Raw genomic sequence first — 25770 nt, forward strand, 5'->3', positions numbered from 1 at the left:
TATTCATTGTTAGAATGGGAACACTCCATTTCTTATCTAACAAAATAGCTTTTATTGGCACTCAAGACATTTGGGTGGAAAGTATGCTGCTGAAAAATGATTTCTAAAGAGAGTAGAAGAGATGAGGAGAGACATTATTCCATTATTCCAGGCATTACTCTTAAGTCTTTGATTTGTGTGGCACCTCCCCATCTACTCCCTAGATTAGATTAGGTGCCCCCCATTGTGCATTCTCACAGCACCGTCCTTCTCTTTTCTGACAAATTATTTGTTTAATATCTACCTTAGTAACTGCCTTGTTCACCACTCTGTCCTTATCATCTAGAACAGTGCCTGACATATAACTAAGTTCTCTGTAAATTGATGTTGAATAAGATTAGTAGACATACAGACACGTTTTGACCATAAAGTATTTTAAACAAATGACATTTCTTCAAAACTGTTAAGGCCTTGAGTTCTTTTACATCATCATGGGATTTTAATATGACTGTGACCCAGTATTCCTTTTGAGCAAGACTACTGGCTGATTTTCTCAGTAGACCACACTAAGCCATTAAATGGATCTCCATATACCTAGTTGAGCTAACCTATGGAAGAGAATTATTTCATGTTATCCTCCTGAAATTTAGGTACAATTTAACTTCTTGCTGTTGTCACACAACTTTATAGTAGTAACCTTTTCCCACCTCTTGGGACCCTTATTTTTAGTTTTTCTGGAAAAGATGCAGATTTGAACACAATTGCTACAAATAGATAAGGCATACCCCACAAACCCTTTTGCAGGTGCTCCCTGTGTTTCCTCACACAGCCATTTGTCTCCAGGTTTGAATGCTTCTCCTGCGCCTTTATTGGCAGTCGAAAATAGAGTTCTAGCCAATGTAGATGCATTGTTACCACAAAATGCAATTTGCTGCCACACGTTGTGTTCAGATAATGGGAAAGAGTAGAATTCATCCAAACAATTGTGCTCAAACAATTGTGCTCAAAGAAATGATACCACAGAGTGAGCCATTCTCAGTTTTTCTGAATCATTTAAATGGTTTCATTGTAAGATATCCCTTTGTCAACTATTTTTCAGTGGGAAAATAAAGGCTTAAAGGAATTTCTTTTCTTAAAGAAACAGAACTTACAGCAGAATCAGAAATATGTCATGACATATACCCATTTATGAAAAAAAAAAAGTTACCAACGATTACAGGATCACTTTTGTGAGGCTAGGACTGCATTGTTAATTCTTTGAGTTCTCTGGATGCATCAGGCATAGGCTTGTGTGGAAAACAGGGGACTGTTACCTAGGGGGAACCAGGAGGCACAGTGACCATAGCATGGGGTTTACAGGTGGAGAACTTGGCTGTCAGCCTTGTGGCTCCCACTTGTTCTCTCTGTTATCATGGAAAAATGAGCTTCTTGGTCACCATCATGAGTTTGTTATGAGTGTCAAAGAAAACAATGCAGATGTACATAGTATTGTTTGGAGAATGACGGAGGAAATTTTTTTCATTGCTATAAAAGTGATATATTCTTCTGTGAAATGAAAAACTCATTAAACTTTCACATTGGAGGCTTGGTCTTTCCTTAATGCAATACTATTAGAAAAATTAGTTTTGTTATGTATCTATCTCTGGGCATTTCACTATACCAGATTCTGTTCTAACTAGTAAACTAAAGGTCTGTCTATCACTAGCTATTTTTGTTTCAGGGTAATGCACCCAGCTGCAAGATTCCATTTAAAAGGCAACCTGGTATCCTTTGGGAGGCCGCATTTCTATTTGTTTTCCACAGAAATGATGAGTGTGGCTTTTTTGGAAGAAAATCCATAGAAAAAATAATGTATGATCTACTAGTTGCCTTATTCATGTAATAGAAATTTTGAATCCAGGTTTAATTATAAAAAGTAATAAAGAGAATTTTGCAAAGTGGCAGCTGCCAAAAGTCATATGTAAGATTTTCACATGGACTGCTAGCAGGGTCACTGCTAGCATAAAGTCACTAAAACCATGTCACCCGGCTTTAGTTCCAAACACTTGTGAGGGATGCTGTCCAGGCGAATCAAGAGTCATATGGGAGGGTGTGTCTGAAATTGTCTGATTTTATGAGCACTTATGTAAAGTATTGACACAATATATATCATTAGTTCATTTGTATATGATCTAACCCCATGAAGAATTTAGGAAAAGTTTGCTTTCATGGTGTATGGGTTTTTTCTTCAAAAGGAGAAAATTGTTAAGCCAAGCTGAAGGTACTGCAGTGTGGGAATCCGTGAAGCAGGAGATGGGCATCCAAGCAGAATAGAAAGCCAGGCATCTTTTCCCACCACTTGGCTTTACCACTACAGAAACACTGAGTTGGCAGAGATCTCATTTCATCCCTGGAAGAGGGCTTTATTTTATTTCAAACCCCCAGCTGCCTGGTGCACATTTTTGTTCTGGCAGTAAATAGCTTTAAGCTCATTTATGAGTTCTCTCTCTTTTTCTATTCCATAAAGAATAAAAGTTTTTATATAAAGAATAAGGAAACAAACAACTTTTAAAAAGTAGGCAAGAGATTTGAATAGACATGTCACCAAAAAAGACATACAGATGGCATATAAAAAACATTTAAAGGTTCTCAACATGATTAGTCATCAGGGAAATGTGAATTAAAACCACACTGAGGTACTATAACTTAGTAGAGCGATTAAATCAAAAGTACTGACAATACCAAGTACTAGCGAGGATGCAGATCAACTGGAATTCTTCATATGTGGCTGGTGGGAATGTCAAATGGCACAACTACTTTGGAAAACCATTTGGAAGTTTATCGTAAAGTTTAAGATACATTTCCCATATGAACTGGCATTCTCACTCCTGCGCATTTACCCAAGAGAGATGAAAACTTACATTTATACTAAAACCTATACAGGAATGGTTATAGCAGCCTTATTCATAATATCCCCAAATGAGAAGTATCTCAAATGCCCATAACAGGTGAATGTATAAACAAATTTTGGTACCTGCATTCAATGGAATATTACTCAGCAATAAAAAGGAATAAACAACTGATCCACATAATAACATGGGAGAATCTCAAAACAATTTTGCAGAGTGAAAGAAACCAGACAAAAATAGTACAGACAGTATGCTTCAATGTATATAAAACTCTGGATATACAAACTAATGTACAGTAACAGAAATGTTTGGTTGGGGCCAGTGAGGGATGGGAAGGAAGAATTACAAAGGTGAATGGGGAAAAACATTTGCGAGGGAATAATATGTTCATTATCTAGATTGTGGTGATGGTTTTAAGAGTGGATATATATGTTAAAACTTCTCATGTACATTTTAAGTATGTGCAATTTATTGTATGCCAATTATAGTAATTCCTATTTTAGATATTTTTAATTCTTCTACTTTATGACTGAAAGTCATTTCTATAAAAGAATTTGAGCTATTAATGTAGAGGTAATTGGAGAACTAGCAAAATCACCTCTAATGAAGTAGTTTCTTTTGGCAACGTTCACCCTGCTGAAACCATTAGGATAAACATTTCTGGGAACAGGTTAGATGGCTCTCACACCCTGAATCCACTGATCAGTTTCAGCATTACTGGAAGTGGAACAGCCACACATTATACATCTCCTGATTTGATGCAAGATGAACTACACAGTACCATCTATGAAGAATTCTTGCTAAGATAGTTGAACCTAAAAAAAGCCAAAACCTTAGATCTGGCATCCATTTAACATGAAATAAGAGGCAATAAAGAAACAGCTTGCATGATACACATACCATTCATTAGGAAGCAATGTTGCAAATATAGAACGTAGGATATGCTAAGGACAACTGACCTGATTTCTTAAATATATAAGTAAGTTAAAAAAGCATTGTCAATTGCATAACATTTAAGAGACATAGCAATCAAATAGGATGTGTGGACCATGGATGGAAATTGATTTGAAGAAAACAACTCAAAAAGGACATGTTTTGAGGGCAAACATGTTTTGAGGGCATGTTTTCAGGGAAATTTGGATACAGACTGGAAATTAGATGATGCTAAGAAGTAACTAAGTGCACTAAGTACACTATCTAATTTTTTTAGATTAGATAATGAGTTATGAACAAAAATATCCTTATTTTTCTTAGAAATTATATAGGAAAGTAGGTGTGAAACAATGTGAGAAAATTTGCTTTAACATACTACAAAATAAAGGAAAAAGGAAGGGAGAAAGAAAAAGTATGTATGTATGCTCAAGTAAGTATGCTCAAATGTTGGCAATTTTTGCATCTGTAGGATAGGTGGGTAAATGGGGTTTATTTTACTATTATTTTCACTTTTGTATATGTTTGAAAACTTTGATAATAAAAATTCTTTATAACCATTTTTCTAGGAATTATGCAGAGTATAAAATATGAGTAAATAGGCACATAATTTTTGGAATAGATTACTGTGCATTTTACATGCAAGAAACACCTGCCCGTAAATTCAATTAAAAATGGTTTTATCTCTATTAAAAAACTCAGATTTATCAACTGTCTATTAGCATTACAAAGGGGATTTTTTCTTTTATAGAATGGTTTACCATGGAACTCCATTACATGATTTATTTAATTCCCATGAATATTCTCTTCTAAATCCTCACAATTTAACCTTTCTCTTTCCTCAGTTTCTTCTACTCGCTAGCCAAACATACCGAGTCTCTCATGTCTCCAAAACTTGATGAAATCTTGTTTCCTTTATCTGAAATTATTTTCTTCACTTTGTACTTCATGAAGGCTTATTTTATTTATCAGGGTTTCCCAAAGAAACAGAACCAATAGGATGGTGATCAATCGATTGATCTAACTATCTATCTAACTAAGAAATTTATTATAAGGAATTGGCTCACAGGATGATGGTGGCCGACAAGTACTAAGATCTGCAGTGGGCAAACTGGAGACCAGGAAAGCTGATGTTGTGAGTTCCAGTCTAAAAGCTGGCAGACTCTAGACCCAGGAAGAGTTGATGTTTGAGTGTGAGTATGAAAGCAGGAAAAAACTGATGTCCTAGCTTGAAGGTAATCAGTCAGGAGGTGTTCCCTCTTAACTCAGACTTTTTGTACTACTCAGGTCTTCAACTGATAGGATGAGGCCCACCTGAATTAGAGAGGGCAATCTATTTTACTTGGTCTACTGATTCAAATGTTCCTATCATCTAAAAACACCCTTACAGATACACCCAGAATCATGTTTGACCAAATATCTGGACACCCTATGGCCCATTCAAGCTGATACATACAATTAACTGTCACACTTCTGCATGTTTTTAGATCTAGCTCAAATACAAATTGTGTAGTAAAGGCTCCCAATGTCTATAGTGTATGGATTCGCACATCTGTATTTTGTTCTAGGCTATACATTCCTTAATGCAGAGGTTGTGTCGTACTCATCTTTCAGTCACTAGAGGCTAGATGAGGGCAAGGCATAGAATAGCTGTCAAATAAATGTTTGTTGAGTTAATGAATGGATGAATGATTGCATATGCAGTAGATTTAGGAGAAACTCCATAGGTTAGCAAATATCAAATTTTAATCTTCTGAATTTGAATATGACTTTCTTTTAAAAAAAATTTTTTTTAACGTTTATTTATTTTTGAGACAGAGAGAGACAGAGCATGAACGGGGGAGGGTCAGAGAGGGGGAGACACAGAATCTGAAACAGGCTCCAGGCTCTGAGCTGTCAGCACAGAGCCTGACACGGAGCTCGAACTCACGGATCGCGAGATCATGACCTGAGCTGAAGTCGGCTGCTTAACCGACTGAGCCACCCAGGCGTCCCTGAATATGAATTTCATAAGTGGATGGGTTAGGGGATTGATAGAAGTAACCTTGAAGGATGATGGTCTATTCAAAGGTAGACGAAATACTTGTTCAGTTATATTGCTTATATAGAGGAGAAAGCAGGCCACAACCTCTTTGACCTCAGCTGCAGCAATTTCTTACTCGACACATCTCCAAAGGCAGGGGAATTAAAAGCAAAAATGAACTATTGGGACCTCATCAAGATAAAAAGCTTCTGCACTGCAAAGGAAACAATCAACACAACTAAAAGGCAACCGACAAAATGGGAAAAGATATTTGCAAATGATATATCAGATAAAGGGCTAGTATCCAAAATCTATAAAGAACTCACCAAACTCCATACCCAAAAACCAAATAATTCAGTGAAGAAATGGGAAGAAGACATGAATAGACACTTTTCCAAAGAAGACATCCAGATGGCCAACAGACACATGAAATGATGCTCATTGTCACTCATCATCAGGGAAATACAAATCAAAACCACACTGAGATACCACCTCACGCCAGTCAAAGTGGCTAAAATGAACAAATCAGGAGACTATAGGTGCTGGCGAGGATGTGGAGAAACACTGTTGGTGGAAATGCAAACTGGTGCAGCTGCTCTGGAAAACAGTGTGGAGGTTCCTCAAAAAATTAAAAATAGATCTACCCTATGACCCAGCAATAGTACTGCTAAGAATTTACCCAAGGGATACAAGAGTGCTGATGCATAGGGGCACATATACCCCAATGTTTAGAGCAGCACTTTTAACAATAGCCAAGTTATGGAAAGAGCCTAAATGTCCATCAACTGATGAATGGATAAAGAAGATGTGGTTTATATACACAATGGAATACTACTTGGCAATGAGAAAGAATGAAATCCTGCCATTTGCAGCAACGTGGATGGAACTGGAAAGTATTATGCTAAGTGAAATAAGTCAGTCAGAGAAAGACAAATACCATATGTTTTCACTTATATGTGGATCTTGAGAAACTTAACAGAAGACCATGGGGGAAGGGAAGTAGAAAAAATAGTTACAAACAGAGAGGGAGAGAGGGAGGCAAACCATAAGAGACTCTTGAATACAGAGAACAAACTGAGGGTTGATGGCGGAGAGGGGAAAGTGGGTGATGGGCATTGAGGAGGGCACTTGTTGGGATGAGTACTGGGTGTTGTATGGAAGCCAATTTGACAAGAAATTATATAAAAAAAAGTAGATGAAATAAAAGCAAAATAAAGTCATCAAGTTCATTCTTAAAATAAATACAATTCCTGTGTAGATTTGACGTTATAGGTATGATCGAGTTATCACTCAATTGAATGTATTTGAATTTGTTTTAGTCTTACAGTGAGTTATTTTATAAGATATTTATATACAAATGGATAAAATCAATTATCATTTAAAGTAAAAGCAATATTCATCTTCCTTATTCTATTCTACCTTAAATCCTGCTCCCCAGAAGTCTGTACTTTATTTTAGCTGTTTCTTCTACTTGTGACCTCCATGTCTTAAAATAATACGTTTACACTGCTGTTTGTTAGTTTACCCATTTTAGACATTAATTCCACTCCCTAGTAGGTGTAAAGCTTTGGACAGGTTATTTGACTTTGTTATGCCTCAATTTCAAGTTTTGTAAAAGAGGTAAAATAATATTACTGTATCTTCCAACATTCTTGTAAGGATTCAATGAGTTACCATATGTAAATTGCTTGATATATGGTAAGAATCATGTAGTCTTTAACTATGATAATAATAATGGTAATTATTATAGTTGCTAATAATAGATAGAAACTTAGATTTCTTATATCACCCTCCCACCATCTCATCCCCTCTCATTCTTCCTATATAACTATAGCAGAGTTTATCAACAAATCAATACAAAATGTTATTATGATTATGTAAATGTGTTGTCAACTGAGGTAGATAATATATTCTATTTGTTAGGGTTCATTTGCATTAACAAAATGATTCACATTACCTTAAGTAAAACCTGATGAAGTTAACTGGGGGCTGACAGTGTGATCACAGCCAACAGTTGGGTTTAGCAGCTTTCTATGGGTAGATGAGGTGGCAGTTTCCCTAATAACCTTGAGAGCAAACCCTTGTATAGGAGGTGAAGACTGGAGAGAGTCCTGTCCTGTCCGAGGAGGGAAGCACAGGGGAATCTGGTAGAGAAAAACTCTTTCCTCCTCTAGGGTCCCTCTGACACCCTCTAGTGACAAGGTTGAACATCATGGCATCTGGCAAAATAGAATATTTTTTACAAAGCCCACCTCCATTATCACAGAGCAGGAAAGAAGGGTGGATTTGGAGCTAAGAGGCCATGACTTAATAACTGCCACTTCTATTATTCTTCTATTATTATTATTATTATATATTATATATATTATAATTAATATATATTATATATATAATTCTTCTATATTATTCTTCTTCTATTCAGAAACCTTTTAACATATTATTAAGGTTAAGTTCCAAATACTAAGTCAAAGGCTTGGGTATGTATGGTGGGAGATGGGGAGTTAGTTGTTTTCAAATATTTGAAGAACTGCCACATGAGGGAGGAAATCATTACTGTGTGTTGTTCAGAGGGAACAAGACTAGTGAAAGGTATTGGAGGGCGATTTTGGCAGATCCCCTGAGGAATTTGGACACTTCTTGCCACATGTTGTAATTATCCTGACACTAAGAATGATCCAACAGAAGGTAGGGTGACTCTCCACATTTGGGAGAACAGCTGGGGTAGGACGTTGAGATAGGTGATTTCCAAGCCCATTCCAATGTGGAGAAACTATGGACTTTTCAGGAATACCTCTTTTCCTAAAGTGAGTGTGCACGTATATCTATCCATCAGTCTCCCTGTTTTATCTTTCTATGCATTATGCCCACCCATCCATTCTCTTTTGAGTTGTCCTAAAAGCCAATGAAGTAATTTCACTCAGAACTAATGTCATATGGACCAGTGTTTATTGTTTGGCTTCCCAGAGCTATTATATTAACAGTGGAATTGACATTACACACAAAGGCATTATTTTTCTCGGTTTAAATATTAGAATAGGTTTCATTTGTTGTCTTTTATATTCCAGGTGTACTTTTTCTATTTTTTATTTATTTTTTTTTTAAGTAAGCTGTAGGCCCAACAGGGCTCAAACTCACAACCCTAGGATCAGGAGTTGCATCCTCTACTGACAGCCAGCCGAGTGCCCCACAGGTGTCCTTTTTCTAAAAATTTCTTTTATTTATTTATTTGTTTATTGATTTATTCAGAGAGCAAGCACGAACAGGGGAGGCATAGAGAGAGATGATCCCAAGCAGTCTCCACTGTGTCACTTCAGAGTCCAGTGCAGGACTCGATCCCATGAATCGTGAGATCATAACCTGAGCTGAAATCAAGAGCCAGATGCTTAACTGACTGAGTTACTCAGGCACCCCAGAAATTTCTTGTAATATGCCAAAAAGATAGGAGCAATATCAACAAAGAGACTGAATAAACCATATACAACCAGTGGCTCAGTCGGGTAAGCATCCAACTCTTGATTTCAGCTCATGATCTCACAGTTTATGAGACTGAGCCCTGCATTGGGCTCCATGCTGACAGTGGGAGCCTGCTTGGGATTCTCTCTCTCCCTCTCTCCTTCTCTGTCTACCCCACTCCCCATTCGTATGCTCTCTCTCTCAAAATAAATAAACATTAAAAACAACAGCAACAAAAAAACGCATACAGCCAAAGCAATAAAATGAGAAAACAGCATATTGTACAATAAATTAAGGGACTCCAAGGTAATTCCCCCTTACAAGTTTCAGGAATGTAGTCCACAGTTTTCTCAGCAGAAGAGCTGGGCCTACGATCTTGGATCTTCTATGTCTCTCATGGCTTATTTTCTGAGTTCAAGCTTTGTCTGAGAGAGTTAACAGGATGATTTTACTTTTGGAAACTGGATGTGTTTTCTTTTCTGACACGTGGGAATTTTAGAGAATTGGGTTGCTAAAACAAATGAGATCATTCAAAGCATTTCCTTGGTAGGGCCCCTTCATTGCTCCGTGTGGAAACGCATACTAATGATGCCTCGCTCTTTGCCGCTGTGCGGTAGTATCTCCCGATATGTTAGAAAAGATGGAAGTGTAAGGGGTGCGATGGCAAATACGCAGTTGGTCAACTCTGTTGCTCACAGAGCCATGTAACATGAAGCCAGAACCGTGGCTTGATTCAGTGAAGAAAGTAGGGCCCAGAGAAAAAAGTGGACTGCCTAAACATCACACAACAGAGTTGCACATCTGGGATTAGAAATTAGATCTCTTGATTCACAGCCTGGAACTTTTTTTTTTTTTTTTTTTGACCTACTTTTAGTTTTGTTGCATAGAAAATCATTAAGATAATTGCTCGGGAAAATAACAATCCTCCTGCTGAAAACCTGTTCTCTGGTACTCAGGGGTCGGTCCGTTCTGTCCCTCAAATGCTTTGGCATCATTTCCTTGCTGTTGCCTATCCAGCCCCTCTGTCCCTGTCTGGATCAGCACAGCCGCCATCTCAATGGAGGAGACAGGTGGCATGTGTGAGCTGGGCTCCACAGTCGTGCTTCCTCCGCTTCTCTATGGACAGGCCTTTTTCTAATCAGTAACCCAAAGTAGTGGCTCCCCGACGATGCTTCCTGCGGCAGCTGTCTGGGGCTCACCGTCTGGGGGCACGGTCGCAATAGTGCATACCACCCCGTCCTGACAGTGAGAGCTGGCTAATCATATACAATCCACCAACAGTGGGCCGCCTTGTAATTGTTACAGAGCCCTTTCAATTTCTTGCAATTTCTTTTGTCTCAGCAGTTTTGGTTGCATCCTGAAAACTGTCAGGCTTCCTTGTTTCTGTAAGGACCTGACAATTCCGGCCTCACAATGCCGCTTAAATTGGACCAGCTGCTGCCTCAATGGAGCAGTCTGCCCATCTCCAAGGCATTAAGCCCAAAATTATTTCGAAAATTGAAGCCTTTGACTCGCTCTGGATTAATGTGATTAAGCAGGGCTTGCTTTAATTTGTAGCCATCTCTTCCTTTATTAATAACATCTCATCAATCGGAGCAGCATGTATGTATGCGAGACAACAGAAAGTTAGGTTGATTGCAATTTGTCTGTAAGAAGTCTTTAATGTTTCAGTAGCAACTGTTACAAGGCTTCAGTTGTGGGCAGATTTAGATCTGCTTGTTATTCTTAATTTTTTTATGGAAACCTAATAAGCAAATGAGTCTTCCCTCCTTCTCTTTGTCCCCACCCCCCCTGAGGTCTACATTTGATTTATAGCTCTCTTTAAGTAACAAAGAAAGGATCTTTTTTTCATCTGAATTGTATCAGCTGGTGAAATCTGGAAGAAATATCATTCAGGGTTAAGAAAGGTAGAATTAAAAGAGATTTGATTTTTTCCCTCTGTGTAATTGAAAGTGTGTAACCATTATGACGATTAAAAATAATCTGTTAGCTTTTCTAAATAAGAAAGTACATACCTCACTACTTGAGACCTAGATTTTAATAATAATAATGGTGGTTTATAGTGGAAGGAATAAGGGCAATGTTTAAAAAATGTCTTTAATAATTTCTTTAAGCTCAACTAAGTTATTCTTACAAAATGTATCTTGGCCAACATCCGATAGTTCTAATTTTAGGTCGTACCTCTTTTCCCCTTAGTATAGTTTTACTAATTGGAAGTATAGTTCAAGTCTTTTTTCGAAGTTGTGTGATCTTCCTTTTATACTAACAGAGACAAAGAACCCAGGTCTGTGAGTCAGCAAATCTGGAGTTACTCTACTTTTTTTTTCCCCCACCAAAAAGCTGTGCCACCTTGGGAAAGTGAGTCAACTTCTCTGTGCCTAAATTTCCTTGTGTGTGTGTGAGAGAGAGAGAGAATGAGAGAGAGAGAGAGAGAGAGAGAGAGAGAGAGAGAGAGAGAGAGACTGCACTCATGCATGCATACAAGCTGGGGAGGGGCAGAGGGAAAGGGAGAATCCCAAGCAGGCTCCATGCCCAGCTCAGAGCTCTGTGTGGGGCTCGATCTCACAACCATGAGATCACGACCTGAGCCAAAATCAAGAGTCGGACACTCGGGTGCCCCTCCTCATGTTTAATTAGGATATCTAGGAGGAAGCTTTCTAAGATCCCATCTAGTCCTATTCTTCTATAGATCCAACTTTAAGATTTCTTACCCTGTTTAAAAAATACAGTTCACTGGGTCTGATTCCAATGTAGTGTTCTTGCCTTTCCCTTTCAAAGTATAAAGTATAAATGATCAAATTTATTGATATTTGGGTCATATCCTCAATTTGGTAATTTCTGGAAGTCAAAGAGTCTCAAGTAACTCAATATCATTCATATACTTACAGTTTTATCTAAAGCCCCAGACATGTGTCTTCCCTACAGTTTTCATTACATGTACACATAAATCAAGGTTTTTATTCCTTCATCCTGTTTCATTTGAAGGTGTATATCTAACAATCCTCACTTAGGAAACCTAAAAAGGAACTTAATACTTAGAGCTATCCCTGCTATAAATAAATGGTCATCTGAATTATAGTTTCTTGGCTCCTTATTGACATAAATTTGATTTGTATTATGAACTGTTTAGACGGGCAATAAAAACCCATATCAAAGAGCAATACATATTTTGCCAAGAAGCTCTAAAAACATTTTTCATTTCTTCCTCTTATGTTGCCCAGTATTTTGATATATCTTATAACTCAGATGTTCACTGTCCTATTCAACACTTTATAATCTGCTGAATCATTCTTTTACTTATTCTTTAGATCTCACTTCCACAAATGCTATGCGGTACCCCTGGACTGAGGGAGGCTGGCCCTGGGCTCCAGGCACAGCAGCAGGTAGCACCTTGGAAGAATTCACAAGTTGTGCTGTGGAGTTTCCGTGTCAGTCACAGTCATCTGTTTTGTAAATCTCTTTAGTATATGAGAGGCCTCATACCTGTTTCTTGACCTGGTTATGCCATTGTCTATGGGATTGGACTCCATTTGTGACAGATAAACCCTAAAAATGTGCAGTGGCTCAGACACAATACATATTTAGTTTTTGTTCATGTAACAGCCCAAAGCAGGCATTCTTAGTCGGTGGGCAGCTTTTCTCACATGGTGATTCAGAGAACCAGGCAACTTCCATTTTCTGACTCTGCTGCCCACTCCATGCTTGTTGTCATTTACTTCTGGTCTACCAGATGGGCAGAGAGAGCATGGCAAGGGCGAACATGTTGCTGAAAGGCCGTGGCTCCAAAATGGTCCACATCGCTCCTGCTCATGTTCTTGGTAGAACTCCATCACATGGCCATACTAACTCCAAGGAAAGCTAAGAAATGCAGTTAAGATGGGCTTCCCAAGATGCAGAAGTAGATTTCTGGAGCAGACCTGGCAGAATCTGCTGCAATCTTTAAGTCATTTTCATCTCCACCTTCCTGCAATTTCATGGTAACTCCTGGAAGAAAATGCCAAAATGGTTATCATTTGTGAATGGAGTTCTTTATGGAACTTTAGACATTTCTGGTGCTCTTCTTGAGTTGATTTCAAAGGACCTAAGCATCTTAAGCCCCCTTCTGACTAATTTGACTTCTGGCTTGGTCCTTTGAAGTTCATTGGAGCTTTAAGCCTTATTGGTACCATTTGGGTGGCAGTCAGGTAGTCTTCATTGAATGCCCAGAATAGATTTTTGCATTCAAGTAGAATTAAATTCCCACCCCCCTTTGTTGTTGTTGTTGTTGTTGTTGTTTTAACAAAGAGCATGTAGGTCATTGATTATATGGGGGTCATGCTGTTGTTTTCTTCTTCTTTCCTACCATATTGTTTTCCAGGCTCTGTTGCTAAATGGCTACATAATTTTGGGTATCTGTTTGAACCTTTACATCTTCATTAGTAAAAGTGGGAATACTAATTCTCACCTTGATAGATGTTGTGATTATTAAAGCATGCATTACATGTTTTCTGTGTAGCTACTCAACATAGCCCTGTTAAGAGAACTAATTAAAATAAAATAGCTGGCTCTACAGACATGTGTAATGGGTGAAAATGGCCAGGGATCAAAGTGGAGGAGTATGAACACTCATTTAGAAATACACGTTCTTAGAGGTTTAAGAAATCAGTTATATTAAAGCTATTCCCACTGAGAACTCAGTTTAGCCATTTCCTCTTTAGGGCAATGTGCCTTGACTTCACAAGTTGGGGTTCAGTGTCTCCCGTGTGCTGATACCTCACTCTGTACACAAACCCCTATGGAACACTCATCCATTGTATTGCTCTTGCCAGTTCATGTTCCTACTCTTCATAACATCGAAAGCTTTTTATTTTCTGCTTTATCTCTGGGTCTAGCAAGGTTGAAATGCACAGAATTGCCATTTTTTTTAATAGTAGAATGATATTGGATGTTAGCAATTTCATATGGCTGAAGCTACTAATACGTAAGTAGCATGAGATGTTTTGTTGGCTGTTTAGTGACATTTGATACCTAAAAGTGGGATCCATGCTACTTTTGAGTTTCATGCTGTTTAATATCTATTATGGCATCATCGACATCATATGGGCTAATATATGATGTAGTTCTTAGTGTGTTTCTTCAGCTATTTCAAGTACTTATGACTCAGATTCTCAGGTGAACAACTTCCTTAAGAACAAGCTAGTGTCTGGTTTATTGTGAAGCTCCCACAATGCCAAACAGTTGTAAGCAAATGGTTGGCACTTTAATATTTTCACATTTGTCTTGAATCCACTTGTTTTAAATTTTAGTTGAAGAACAAGAGTCTCCTAATTGAGAAATGTTAAGTGATTCAACCATAATACCAGAGTCTTTGACAGAACTAGTGTTTACACTCAGTGGCTAGTCTGTTTCCATGATGGCACAGTTGCCTTAGACTTACTTGTTAAGGATGTCAGGATGATTTGACAGTATGTTTTCTTGCTCTAGGATTTTTTGTGTGTGTCATCAGGTTTCATGGGAAGAAACACCAAATTTGGAATCAGACCTGGTTTCAGATCCAGTTATGCCATTTATAGACATGTGACCTTGGCATAGCCATTTACATATTTGCTATTTTATTTGCTTCATTTGTAAAGTGCCTGCTTCACACCATTGTTGTGAGAATTTAATGAGATCCAATATGTAGATACTTTTGGCAGGGAGTAACAGAAATCTCAACTAAAATTGGCTTAAAAATAGGAACATGTACTGTTTTTTTACATAACTGGAAGTCAAGAAGTTCCAGGGTAGTTAATTTAGTGATTCAAAAAAAAAAATCATCAAGAATTCAGGTTCTTCCTATCTTTCTATTCTGCTATTCTCAGCCTTGGCAGCATCCCTCACTGGCCCTGGATGGCTGCCACCGTTTCAGGCATCCAGGTCCTCAACTTCAATATCCACTGTCAAGAAAAGGGAGTTAATGCTTCATTTTTGTGTCCTTTTTTGTAAGAAGGGGAGGAGTTTCTTAGAAATCCATCAGAAGACATCCCTTTATGTGTCTAGAGCTAGAATCGTTTCATGTGCCTGGGCCTAGACCAGTCACTGGAAAGTGGAATGCAGTGGCCATGAAGAGTAAAGAACAGTCAAAACTTACCCCTGGTATGTCAGAAGGGCCCAGCCTGCCCACTGTTGCCTGACCGCCTGCCATTATCGATATTCTGTAAGCAAAGAAAACATGGGGAGTTGTTGGACAGCTGACAATGTGTGCCATCCCATGTGACAGTGCTTGGCTAACCATAAAGTATGATGTAAATGTAGGTTTAGGATTATAATATTTAACTGCATGGTTATTGGTGTGTGTCTAAAACCCCAGAGGCATTCCTTCCCTGTGTTTTCATTTCATACACACAAGTTGAAGTTCTTGTTCATTAATCCTGTTTCATTTGAAGGTATATGTCTAAGAACAATCTCCATAAGAAAATAGAACTTCAAAAATGTAACAAGATTTGAATACTTAGAGACGTCAATTTGATAAAACGTGTGCTTTCTGAGACTTTGCCAGAAGAATAAACAAGTAGCTGTATAGGTCTTCAGACATTTCATCCAATTACCATACAAAAGTAAAAACAAATTAAAAACAAAACCAAACACTTGTCATAATAAAGGCTGGGCTCACAAGAGAAGTGTTGCCATAAGATGGTCAAATTTATCTTACTCATTATTGTAGACTTGATATAAGATATGATTTGCTAATGGGAGAATAGCAGATTTGCAAAAACGTTTGTAAGCATTTATCTGCATATTTTTACTTTCTGAAAAAAAATTCATGACTTTGTTTTACTGTTCAGCAACTGGGACCAAATGTATAAATCAAAGGTATGAGTTAACCTTCTTTGTCATTGTCTTCCATCACTGAAGAATAACGTATGTGCATTGTTAAAACATAACACGTATACAAAAATTCTTTCAATGCTTGTTAAGTGCTATTCTACATATGTGTCAGTGTGGGTGCTGTGGGGGATACAAAGGTTCAGAAGATAGAACTTTATGGTAATTCAGGTAGCAACAATGATTTCAGGAGTAGATTCCTTAATGCCCCTTACCCATTTAGCCCATCCCCCCCACAACCCCTCCAGTAACCCTCTGTTTGTTCTCCATACTTAAGAGTCTCTTATGTTTTGTCCCCCTCCCTGTTTTTATATTATTTTTGCTTCCCTTCCCTTATGTTCATCTGTTTTGTCTCTTAAAGTCCTCATATGAGTGAAGTCATATGATATTTGTCTTCCTCTGACTGACTAATTTCGCTTAGCATAATACTCTCCAGTTCCATCCACGTAGTTGCAAATGGCAAGATTTCATTCTTTTTGATTGCTGAGTAATACTTCATTGAATATACATACCATGTCTTCTTTATCCATTCATCCATCGATGGACATTTGGGCTCTTTCCATACTTTGGCTATTTTTGATAGTACTGCTATAAACATTGGGGTGCATGTGCCCCTTTGAAACAGCATGCCTGTATCCCTTGGATAAATACCTAGTAGTGCAATTGTTGGGTTGTGGGGTAGTTCTATTTTTAATTTTTTGAGGAACCTCCATACTGTTTTCCAGAGTGGCTGCACCAGCCTGCATTCCCACCAGCAGTTCAAAAGAGATCCTCTTCCCCTGCATCCTCATCAACATCTTGCTATTGCCTGAGTTGTTAATGCTAGCCATTCTGACAGGTGTGAGGTGGTATCTCATTGTGGTTTTGATTTGTATTTCCCTGATGATGAGTGATGTTGAGCATTTTTTCATGTATTTGTTGGCCATCTGGATGTCTTCTTTGGAGAAGTGTCTATTCATGTCTTTTGTCCATTTCTTCACTGGATTATTTGTTTTTTGGGTGTTGAGTTTGATAAGTTCTTTATAGATTTTTGATACTAACCCTTCATCTGATATGTCTTTTGCAAATAGAGAAGATAATTCTAATTGAAGGTAGAAAGTGCTGAGAGCTACAGGGCAGACCCAGGTGGATAGCTCTGAGAACTCAGAAGATTTCAGTGAGAAAGGTGTCATGTAGGGGCTGACACTGGACAGGTGGAGGATGATGGGGAGGAAGTGGTCAGGGTAGAAGTGTGTGAGGGACAGTGTCAGGAAAGTGGTGGGAAAGGCTGGCAGGAAAGGGAGATTGAGGCAAAATCCTGTGGCTCACACACAGCATAGAGTAATATTATGACATTGAATAATTTCCCATGGATACCAAAATGCGTTTTTAAATAGTCAAAAAGATAATGAAAATTCATCAGTTGCCTTCTATTTTCACTAGTTTCTCCACAAACCTCAGGGTAGTCAGACTCTTAATGGCTCATATTTAGAATTCCATTAAAGGAATGTTCATTTGCTCCATGGAAGGCACTGACCTTAGATGCTTGGAGCTCAAAGGCAGAATGTGATTTAGCTCCTACCCTTGAGAGGTTAGGCTCCAGGTTTCTTCCACCAGCTAATCCCAGGCTTCATCATCCCTTGGCCTCTATGATTATTCTAAAATTTCTCTCTTTGAGAAACAGGCTAGTTCTTCTACCTTGTTACATGGGGAGTTGGGAACAGCTACACTCCCTAGGGGTAAATCATCCAGCCAAACTGCAGGGGCTAAAACTTCAGAGAGGAAAAACTGTGGAGAACCAGCCTGCACGCCCCTGTGTCAGCCTGTATCTGGCTTCTGCCTTTCAGTCACTTCTACTAATGGATTCCTTCATAGCATCCAGGCAGGGAGGCAGAGCGAAAGTCAAGTGGAACCGGATGTTAAATTCTACTCACCAAGGTCAACAGACCCCCCAGAACCTAGAGCAATGGAGGTGGCACCAAGCCCCACATTCTGCAGAGAGGTTTTAGACCACCTCTATAGGACATTCTAGGAAATTGCTAAAATGCTTTATACCAGCATTATACCAGCTTTATATCAGGCTTTTGGAGATTTGAGAGTGAGGATTTCTTTGGAGGATGTGTTGGAAAATGAGGCATTCTCTCCCACTCAGTACCTAAGAAGAGCCAGTAAAGTGGATACCTTGTTGTTACCTCAAGCCAAGTGAAGGAGGCCTCAAGGAGATGACCTGAGGAATTTCACATCTGCTCCTAGAATTTGTAAGGATTGGTGTATAATTCCTGCCCATGGAGGGCAAAGGCTAAGGCTGCGGCAAGAGCTGGCTGGCTGGCAATGGAAAGAAGACACAACCAGGGATATCATGGGATGGAATCTGTTGTGCTTCTCCCATCATGGTGGGGCAAAGGTGTGTGTGTTTTCCAGAATTGGACCTTGTGATAAGAAGCCAGTCTGGGATCTTTTACAAAGTATGTCTCCCAAGAAGACCACACAGAGGTGCAAAAGGAGTCCTACAGAGAAATCTATGGGGTGGATTGCTGGAAGCCCAGAGGTTAGGAGCAGGTAGGGGCAGTAGTAAGCAGCTGGATGGAGCAGTGGTCACCTCCAGGGAGCAGTGATCAGAGGTTCTTAGAGGGAGGATCCCTGGAAACCTATAAAATTACCCAGTGAGGAAAAGAAGTTTAAGTTACCCATTTACCATATATAGAGGGAAACTCAATACCAGATGTATTTTATAATTTCATAGGACTGCCATAGCAAATTCCACAGACTGGGTGGCTTAAACAATAGCAATTCATTACCTCACAGTTCTGGAGGCTGGAAGACCAAGATCAAGGTTTCTTCTGAGGCTTCTCTCTATAGCTTGTAGATGACCACATTCTCACTGTGTCTTCACTTGGTCTGCCCTTGGATGTGTCTGTGTCCTAATCTCCTGGTTTTATAAAGATTCCAGGCATATTAGGGGCTTCCCCAATGACCTCATTTTAACTTAATTACCTCTTTAAAGACCTACTTTCAAATATAATCACATTCTGAGGACTTGGGGCTTAGGACTTCAGCATAGGAGTTATGAGGGGACACAATTCAGTCCATAACACAGATTACAAATACCACCTACCATATATGGCTGAGTTCTTTCTCCCTTATTGTCTCTCTCTCTGGGCTCAACCATGGAAGGGTCAGGATGACAGAGAAAGGGGATAAAGCAGAGCATGAAGAAGCTAACCATGTCCTCCCCATTCAACTCTAAGGTTCCTGGCCTGAAGCTGCGCAAATGAGGAAAAGAAGTTATAGTGTCCTCAGAAGGCTATCATCAGGAAGCCTTTGAACCTTGCAGGCTATGAACAATACAGCCCTCCTCTCAGATCCTGATTTTTAAATTAACCCAGTCATTCCATGAAGGCATTGTCTGTGGTAGGAAAACACCTAGTTTATTTTAAAGTTTATTTCAAAAGGCAACCATATTTAACTTCCTAGAAGAGACCTCCCAAGAGTCATTGAACATTGTCCAAGCCACTTTTTGAGTTTTATCATTTACAAGGCTTCTGAAGAGTAGCTTTTAGTAGAATAGGAAAAAGAGTTTTGAATCCTGGCCTTTCTAATGAAAATGATTATTTTCAGTTCTAGATTGACACAGTACAACTTAAAAAAATTAGTAGACTAGTAATTAACTTGTGTGCTTGTATGTATAATTAAAGTTAATACTCAGGTGAGGTATTCAGAATAACTTGCTCTTAAAATGAAAAATAAAGGTTAATATCTATAGGCTTTTTTTTCTTCAATAAAAACAGATGTAAGTCTGATATAAGGGACATTACAGATATTCCTTTTAAAATAAAATTAAGTATTTGATCCATGAAAGGTATTATATAAAGTGAATTTAATTTGTAAAGCTTAATAGAATGAACCCATAATTCAACTTAAGAACTAGAACTTTACCAGTAACATCCAAGCCCTTGGCATGACCCTCCCTAATTTTATCCCCAAGCCTTCTTCCCAGCATTGTCTACTATCTGAATATGGTTTTGATTGTTCCTTTGCTTTTCTTTGTAGTTTTGTCACATGTTTGTGTATCCCAAAGCAATATATTATTTAGTTTTGCCTGTTTGGACCATTTCATAAGTGGTGTCCTATTGTATGGATTCTTGCATGAATTACTTTTCTCAGTCAGCATTTTATTCCTGAGATTCATCCATATTGAGCCACATAGCTGTAGTTCATCACCTCTTTTCTGCTGATGGCGTATTATTATATGGCTATGCTGTTATTTATTTTTTCATTTTTCTATAGATGGACATTGAGTTGTTTCCATTTTTTCCTCCTATTATAAAAGATGCTGCTTTGTGCATCCTTACATATCTCCTGGTATCCTTGTGTTAGAGTTACCTACAGGTCGTTCTGGAATTTTGAGTTGTAGAGTATCGGTAGCTTTTGATTTACAACGTAGGCTAGACCTTTCTCAGTGTATGATTTTTTTTTTTGCCAAATCTATTGATATGAAATAGTATCTTGTGGTTTTAATTTGTGTTTTGTTAATTACTAATGACTTGTAAGTCATTTTCATATATTTATTGACAATTTGTATTTCTCTTCTGTGAAATGCCTATTTTGATCTATTGCTAATTATCCTATTGAGATTTTTGTCTTTTTCCTTCCTCATATAAAGTTGTTTTGTGTGTGTGTGTGTGTGTGTGTGTGTGTGTGTGTGTGTGTGTGTGTATTCTTGATGCTAATCCTTTGATACTTAGATGTATAGCAAATATTTTTCTTATCTTTGGTACCTTTTCTTTTAAAAAGTCTTTATCTTTTGATGAGAAGTTCTTAGTCTTAATGTGGTTGAATTTATTAATCTTTTTCTTTATGGTTTATGAATTTTGTGTCTTGCATAGATTCCTTAACCCAGGATCATAAATATCTTTCCCACTGTTGGTTTCTAAAAGGAAATAAAGGAGTTTTGCCTTTTACATGAAAAGTTTTAATGTAAATACAATTGATTTTTGTTTTTTATGTGAGGATCTGATTTTATTTTTGTCTTTATGAATAATCAGTTGTTCTGGGGGTTCCATAATGTAACCATTATCATATAGTAAGTTTACATACTTGCATGGGTCTCTATCTGGGCTCATTGTTTTGTTCTTTAGCTTTATTTATTGTTCAGTGTGCCAATGTATCACCTTAATTATTAATTATATATTTGGTAAGACAGGTTTTTGTCCACTAGTTTTTAAGGAGAGTCTTGGCCATTCTAGCCTTTGCTCTTCCATTCTGACTTTATCAACCTAATGAAAAATTCCTGGTCATGATTATGATTACATTTTTGTGATAAACCTAATAAGTTGGCCATGAAGTTTAGCTTTTAAATGTATCATTGGGTTCAGTTGCTATTAATTTTGGTTTGGAGTTTGCAGTCAGGTTTGCATTTTGGTTCATAAATGAGATTGGCCTATAATTTTCTTTTTAAAAATACTGTTCTTATCTGATTTTAGTATAGAATTATACCAACATCCTAGACTGTTCTGGAGAGCATTCTCCCTTTTGTCTAATATTTTAAGAGATTGTATAAGATTTGGATAATCCATTTCTTGATTGTTCTATTAGAATTTACTTGCAAAGCCCTCTAGGCCTTATGTTTTCCTTTTGGAAAGATTTAACTAACAATATACATATTTTAAAGGCTATTAAAGAGAATCCAGCCTTTATTTTTCTTTATGGGCCAGTTTTTTTAGTTACATTTTTCAAAGAAATTTGCTGGCATGAATTACAGTGTTTTTCTCATCTTTCGAATCTTTGTTGCATTGGTAGTTTTGGCCACATCTTACTTGTAATAAATTTATTTGTGCTTTCTCCTTTTTCCCTGATCAATTTTTGGCTTCAGGATTCTTTATATTGAAAATTTGTTTTATGTTTCATTAGTTTATGCTTCTATCTTGTAGTTCCTTCCTTCAAATATTTTTGTTATTCTATTGTTGTCTAACTTGTTCCTTTGTTCATTGGTTTTTAAAATTTTTGCTCCTTCCTCATAATGAAAGTTATTACTATCTAACAAAGAACCAGTTTTGCTGCTTCCCAATAGTTTATTTACTCTTTTAAGTTTATTTATTTTGGGAGAGAGAGAAAGAGCATGAGCAGGGGTGGGGCAGAGAGAGAGGGAGAGAGAGGATTCCAAGCAGGCTCCATGATGTCAGCACAGAGCCTGACATGGAGTTCAAACTCATGAACCATGAGATCATGATCTGAGCTGAAATCAAGTCAGAGGCTTAACTGACTGAGCCACCCAGGTGCCCCCCCGATAGTTTTGATACTACAGTTGACCGTTGAAGAACGCAGAGGTTAGGGGCACCGACCCGCCATGTATAGCTCTTGACTCCCTCAAAAGTTAACTAATAACAGTGTTGATCAGAAGCCTTATTGGTAACATAGTTAACACATTTTGTATGTTATGTGTATTATATACTGTGTTCTTACAATAAAACAAGTGAGAGAAAATAAAATGTTATTAAGAAACTCATAAGGAAGAGAAAATACATTTACTGTATGGCACTGTAAAAAATCTGCATGTAAGTGGACCCATGCTGTTCAATCCCATGTTGTTCAAGGGTCAATGGTAGTATTTTCATTGTAATTTGGCTTTAAGTATTTAAAAATTTTTATTGTGATTTCTTCTTTTTGACTTGTTTAATTTTCAATTTTTTTTTATACTGATAACCTAATAGTCTTAAGTCAAAAAAGCATTTGTAACCCTCATACCTTGCTGGGGGGAAGGGGAAGTGGTGCAGTTACTTTATATTTTTGTTATTCTGTAAACAGTATTTTGTTATGCTGGAAACTTTGGAAAGCAGTCTGGCAGGTCCTTGGAATGTTAAACGTAGATTTACTGTATGACCTAGCAGCCCCACTCCTAGGGATATGACAACCTATGTCCACCCAAAAGGCTATGCATGAATGTTCATACCAGCATTGTTTGGCTATTCAGCATAGCTAAAAAGTGGAAACAACTCAAATGTCTAGCAACTGGAGAATGGATAAATAAAGTTGTGGTGTATACATAAAACGGACTATTATTTGGCAATAAAAAAGAATGAAATACTGACACATGCAACAACATGGTTGACCTTGAAAAGATTATCTCAAGTGAAAGAAGCCAGACACAAAAGACTGCATAATGTATGATTCCTTGTATTTGAAATGTATGTATTTTCAAAGTACGGAAATCCATAGGGACAGAAATTAGATTAGTGGTTGCCTGGGACTAGAGGAAATGGATGATTTGGAGGATAAGAATGAAAGGGTATGGGATTTCTCTTTAGAGCTATGAAAATGTTTTAAAATTGATTGTGGTGATGGTTGCCCAATTCTTTGAATATACTAAAAACTGTTGAATGGTACACTTTAAATGGATAAATTGTATAGTGTATGAATTTTATCTCGACAAAGCTGCCACCAAACAAAATTGTCAATGCAAGAGTTTTCTTTCTTTCCCTTTTTAAAAAATGCTTATTTATTTATTTTTTGAGAGAGCACGAATGCACGCATGCACGCATGCACACGCACAAGTGTAGGGAAGGGGCAGACAGAGAGGGAGAGAGGGAATCCCAAGCAGGTTCCATTAGCTCAGAGCCCAATGCAGGGCTCAATCTCATGACTACAAGGTCACAACCTGAGCTGATATCCAGAGTCGGATACTTGACCAATTGAGCCACCCAGGTGCCCCAAGAAAGCATTTTTCTATCACAATTGCCAATAAATTATAATAGGTCTAAGCTACTAAGTTTAAATTTGTATGTGCCAATTCTTATTCTTTCTCCTTTCCCTTTACCAGTCCCCCTTCTTCTTCCTCCTTACCCTCCTCACCCCCACCTTCTTTCCCTCTCTGTCACTGGAAATGTTGAATAACAAAATTTAACTTATTTATCAAAAAGGATTGATTTAACGAAAATTAATGGAGAACACTGACGTGAACATAATTTTCCAATTTCCACCCTCATGGATGATTGTATACAAACAGACTGAGATGACTCAAACATGGGGATATGAGTACTTACTAACTAGCACACAAGGCTTAGACTCAATGGTTTTGAGAAAACAGAGTCCTGAAACGATACAAGCACAGTGAATGTAGGAACAAGTAGGCCATATATAACATACCTTAGAAAGTGCTATAGATAAGAAATGATCTTTAAGGGATGATTTCCGGCGTGTGCCACTGGGGAAAATGGTATCAAATCTACACAATGACCGGGTTCTATGGAGTGACTCCTCTGTGGAGAATTTTACTTTATTCTCTGTGCCAGAGACCTTGACCCCACCCTGTCTGTGAAGTAGGAGCCTGCTTTGTAAAGGGGCCTGATCAAGACGATGGCCATTATCGAGCTGGGATCCGAACATCTGAAGCATATAGCCAAGCACAATAGTGAAGGCTTCTTATCCACGTTTCTAATTATATTTTTTCTGCTTTTTAGATAAAGGGACAAAGAAATATGGGACTTACTTTTCAGGGTTTTCAGGCTGCTCTGAAGTGTTCTTTTTAAGGTAGAGGGATGTAGTTCTGTTTAATAGTGGTGCTGTGAACAGGGTGTGTTCTTCCAGACTGTCCCCTTGTGTATAATAGCACGTGGATGTCCGAGATGCATTAGGAGCTGAAATAGTTCATTTGTTCTTTCTAATGAATAGTAATAATTTACAATTTGTCCTAATCAGAAACCTTTCATCCACAAAACCCAACAAGCTTTCCAAACATTATCCTCTCACGAACCTCGAAGTAAGTGTCTGGCAAGTACAATTATCCCTAATTTGCAGAAGGGCTAAGATGGAGAACACAGTACAGAAATAGTTATTGATGTATCTGCAGCTTGAAATTTATATTTTGGAAGTCACTTTGGCTTCTTTTCATCAGTTATTTTGGTGCTTAAGGAATATAATTTATACTGACCTTACATAATGGCTATGTACCAAGGTGAAAACTATAAAATTCATTTATCCCAGGTGTTTTCGATATTAACAGACCTAGAGAAGCTCACATTTGCCAACACCATTGCCATTCGGGGGATGGGTGTCTATTCTGTGCTCCACTCCTGTCCGGTCCAATTGTCTGCGCAGTCCCAGACAACAGAAGCAGCTATGGGGGTGCTTGCATCACAAACAGCGTTCAGCGCATTCTAGTCTATTCTCTGAGCAGTGAGTGATGGTGACATGGGTGAGGGTAAACCCAGAAGAGTGGAGATGCCTCTTTAATCACAATCTTTGCCTCTAGACCCCATTCCCACCAAAATAGCCCACACGGGGTTGAATATAATCTTTTTTTAATGTTTATTTATTTTTGAGAGAGAGAGAAAGAGAGAGAGAGCAAGCAGGGTAGGGGCAGAGAGAGAAGCAGACAGAATCTGAATCAGGATACCGGCTCTGAGCTATCAGCACAGAGCCTGATGTAGGGCTTGAACCTGTGAACTGTGAGATCATGACCTGAGCTAAAGTTGGACACTTAACCAACTAAGCCACCTAAGTGCCCCTGAAGTTAATTCTTTAGTGCAACTCTCACCAACTCACTTTCTTGCCACCAGATCTGTACTTTTGATCCTGGAATTCAGAACTCTCCATCAAAAACATAGAAAAACATACTGGTTCCATTGCTCTGATCAACTCCTCTCTATAGTTTGTTAAGGAAAAGACTTGGATTTGATT

General features: G+C 38.1%; 1 protein-coding gene and 1 long non-coding RNA gene across 6 annotated transcripts in view; one reads left to right on the top strand and one right to left on the bottom strand.

The window, feature by feature from the left end:
* The window catches only part of MSRA (methionine sulfoxide reductase A), a 462739-nt gene that overhangs the window by 250996 nt on the left and 185973 nt on the right, over positions 1-25770 (top strand). The window lies entirely within an intron of this gene.
* On the bottom strand, positions 12433-25155 carry LOC131506808 (uncharacterized). The gene is made up of 5 exons (XR_009259150.1): positions 25022-25155; positions 24581-24728; positions 24135-24182; positions 15383-15446; positions 12433-13257 (listed from the first exon to the last, which is right to left on the bottom strand). It is a non-coding gene; the product is annotated as an uncharacterized LOC131506808 (long non-coding RNA).

Source organism: Neofelis nebulosa, chromosome 3 (assembly GCF_028018385.1).
Source record: "Neofelis nebulosa isolate mNeoNeb1 chromosome 3, mNeoNeb1.pri, whole genome shotgun sequence".
Classification (NCBI taxonomy): Eukaryota; Metazoa; Chordata; class Mammalia; order Carnivora; family Felidae; genus Neofelis; species Neofelis nebulosa.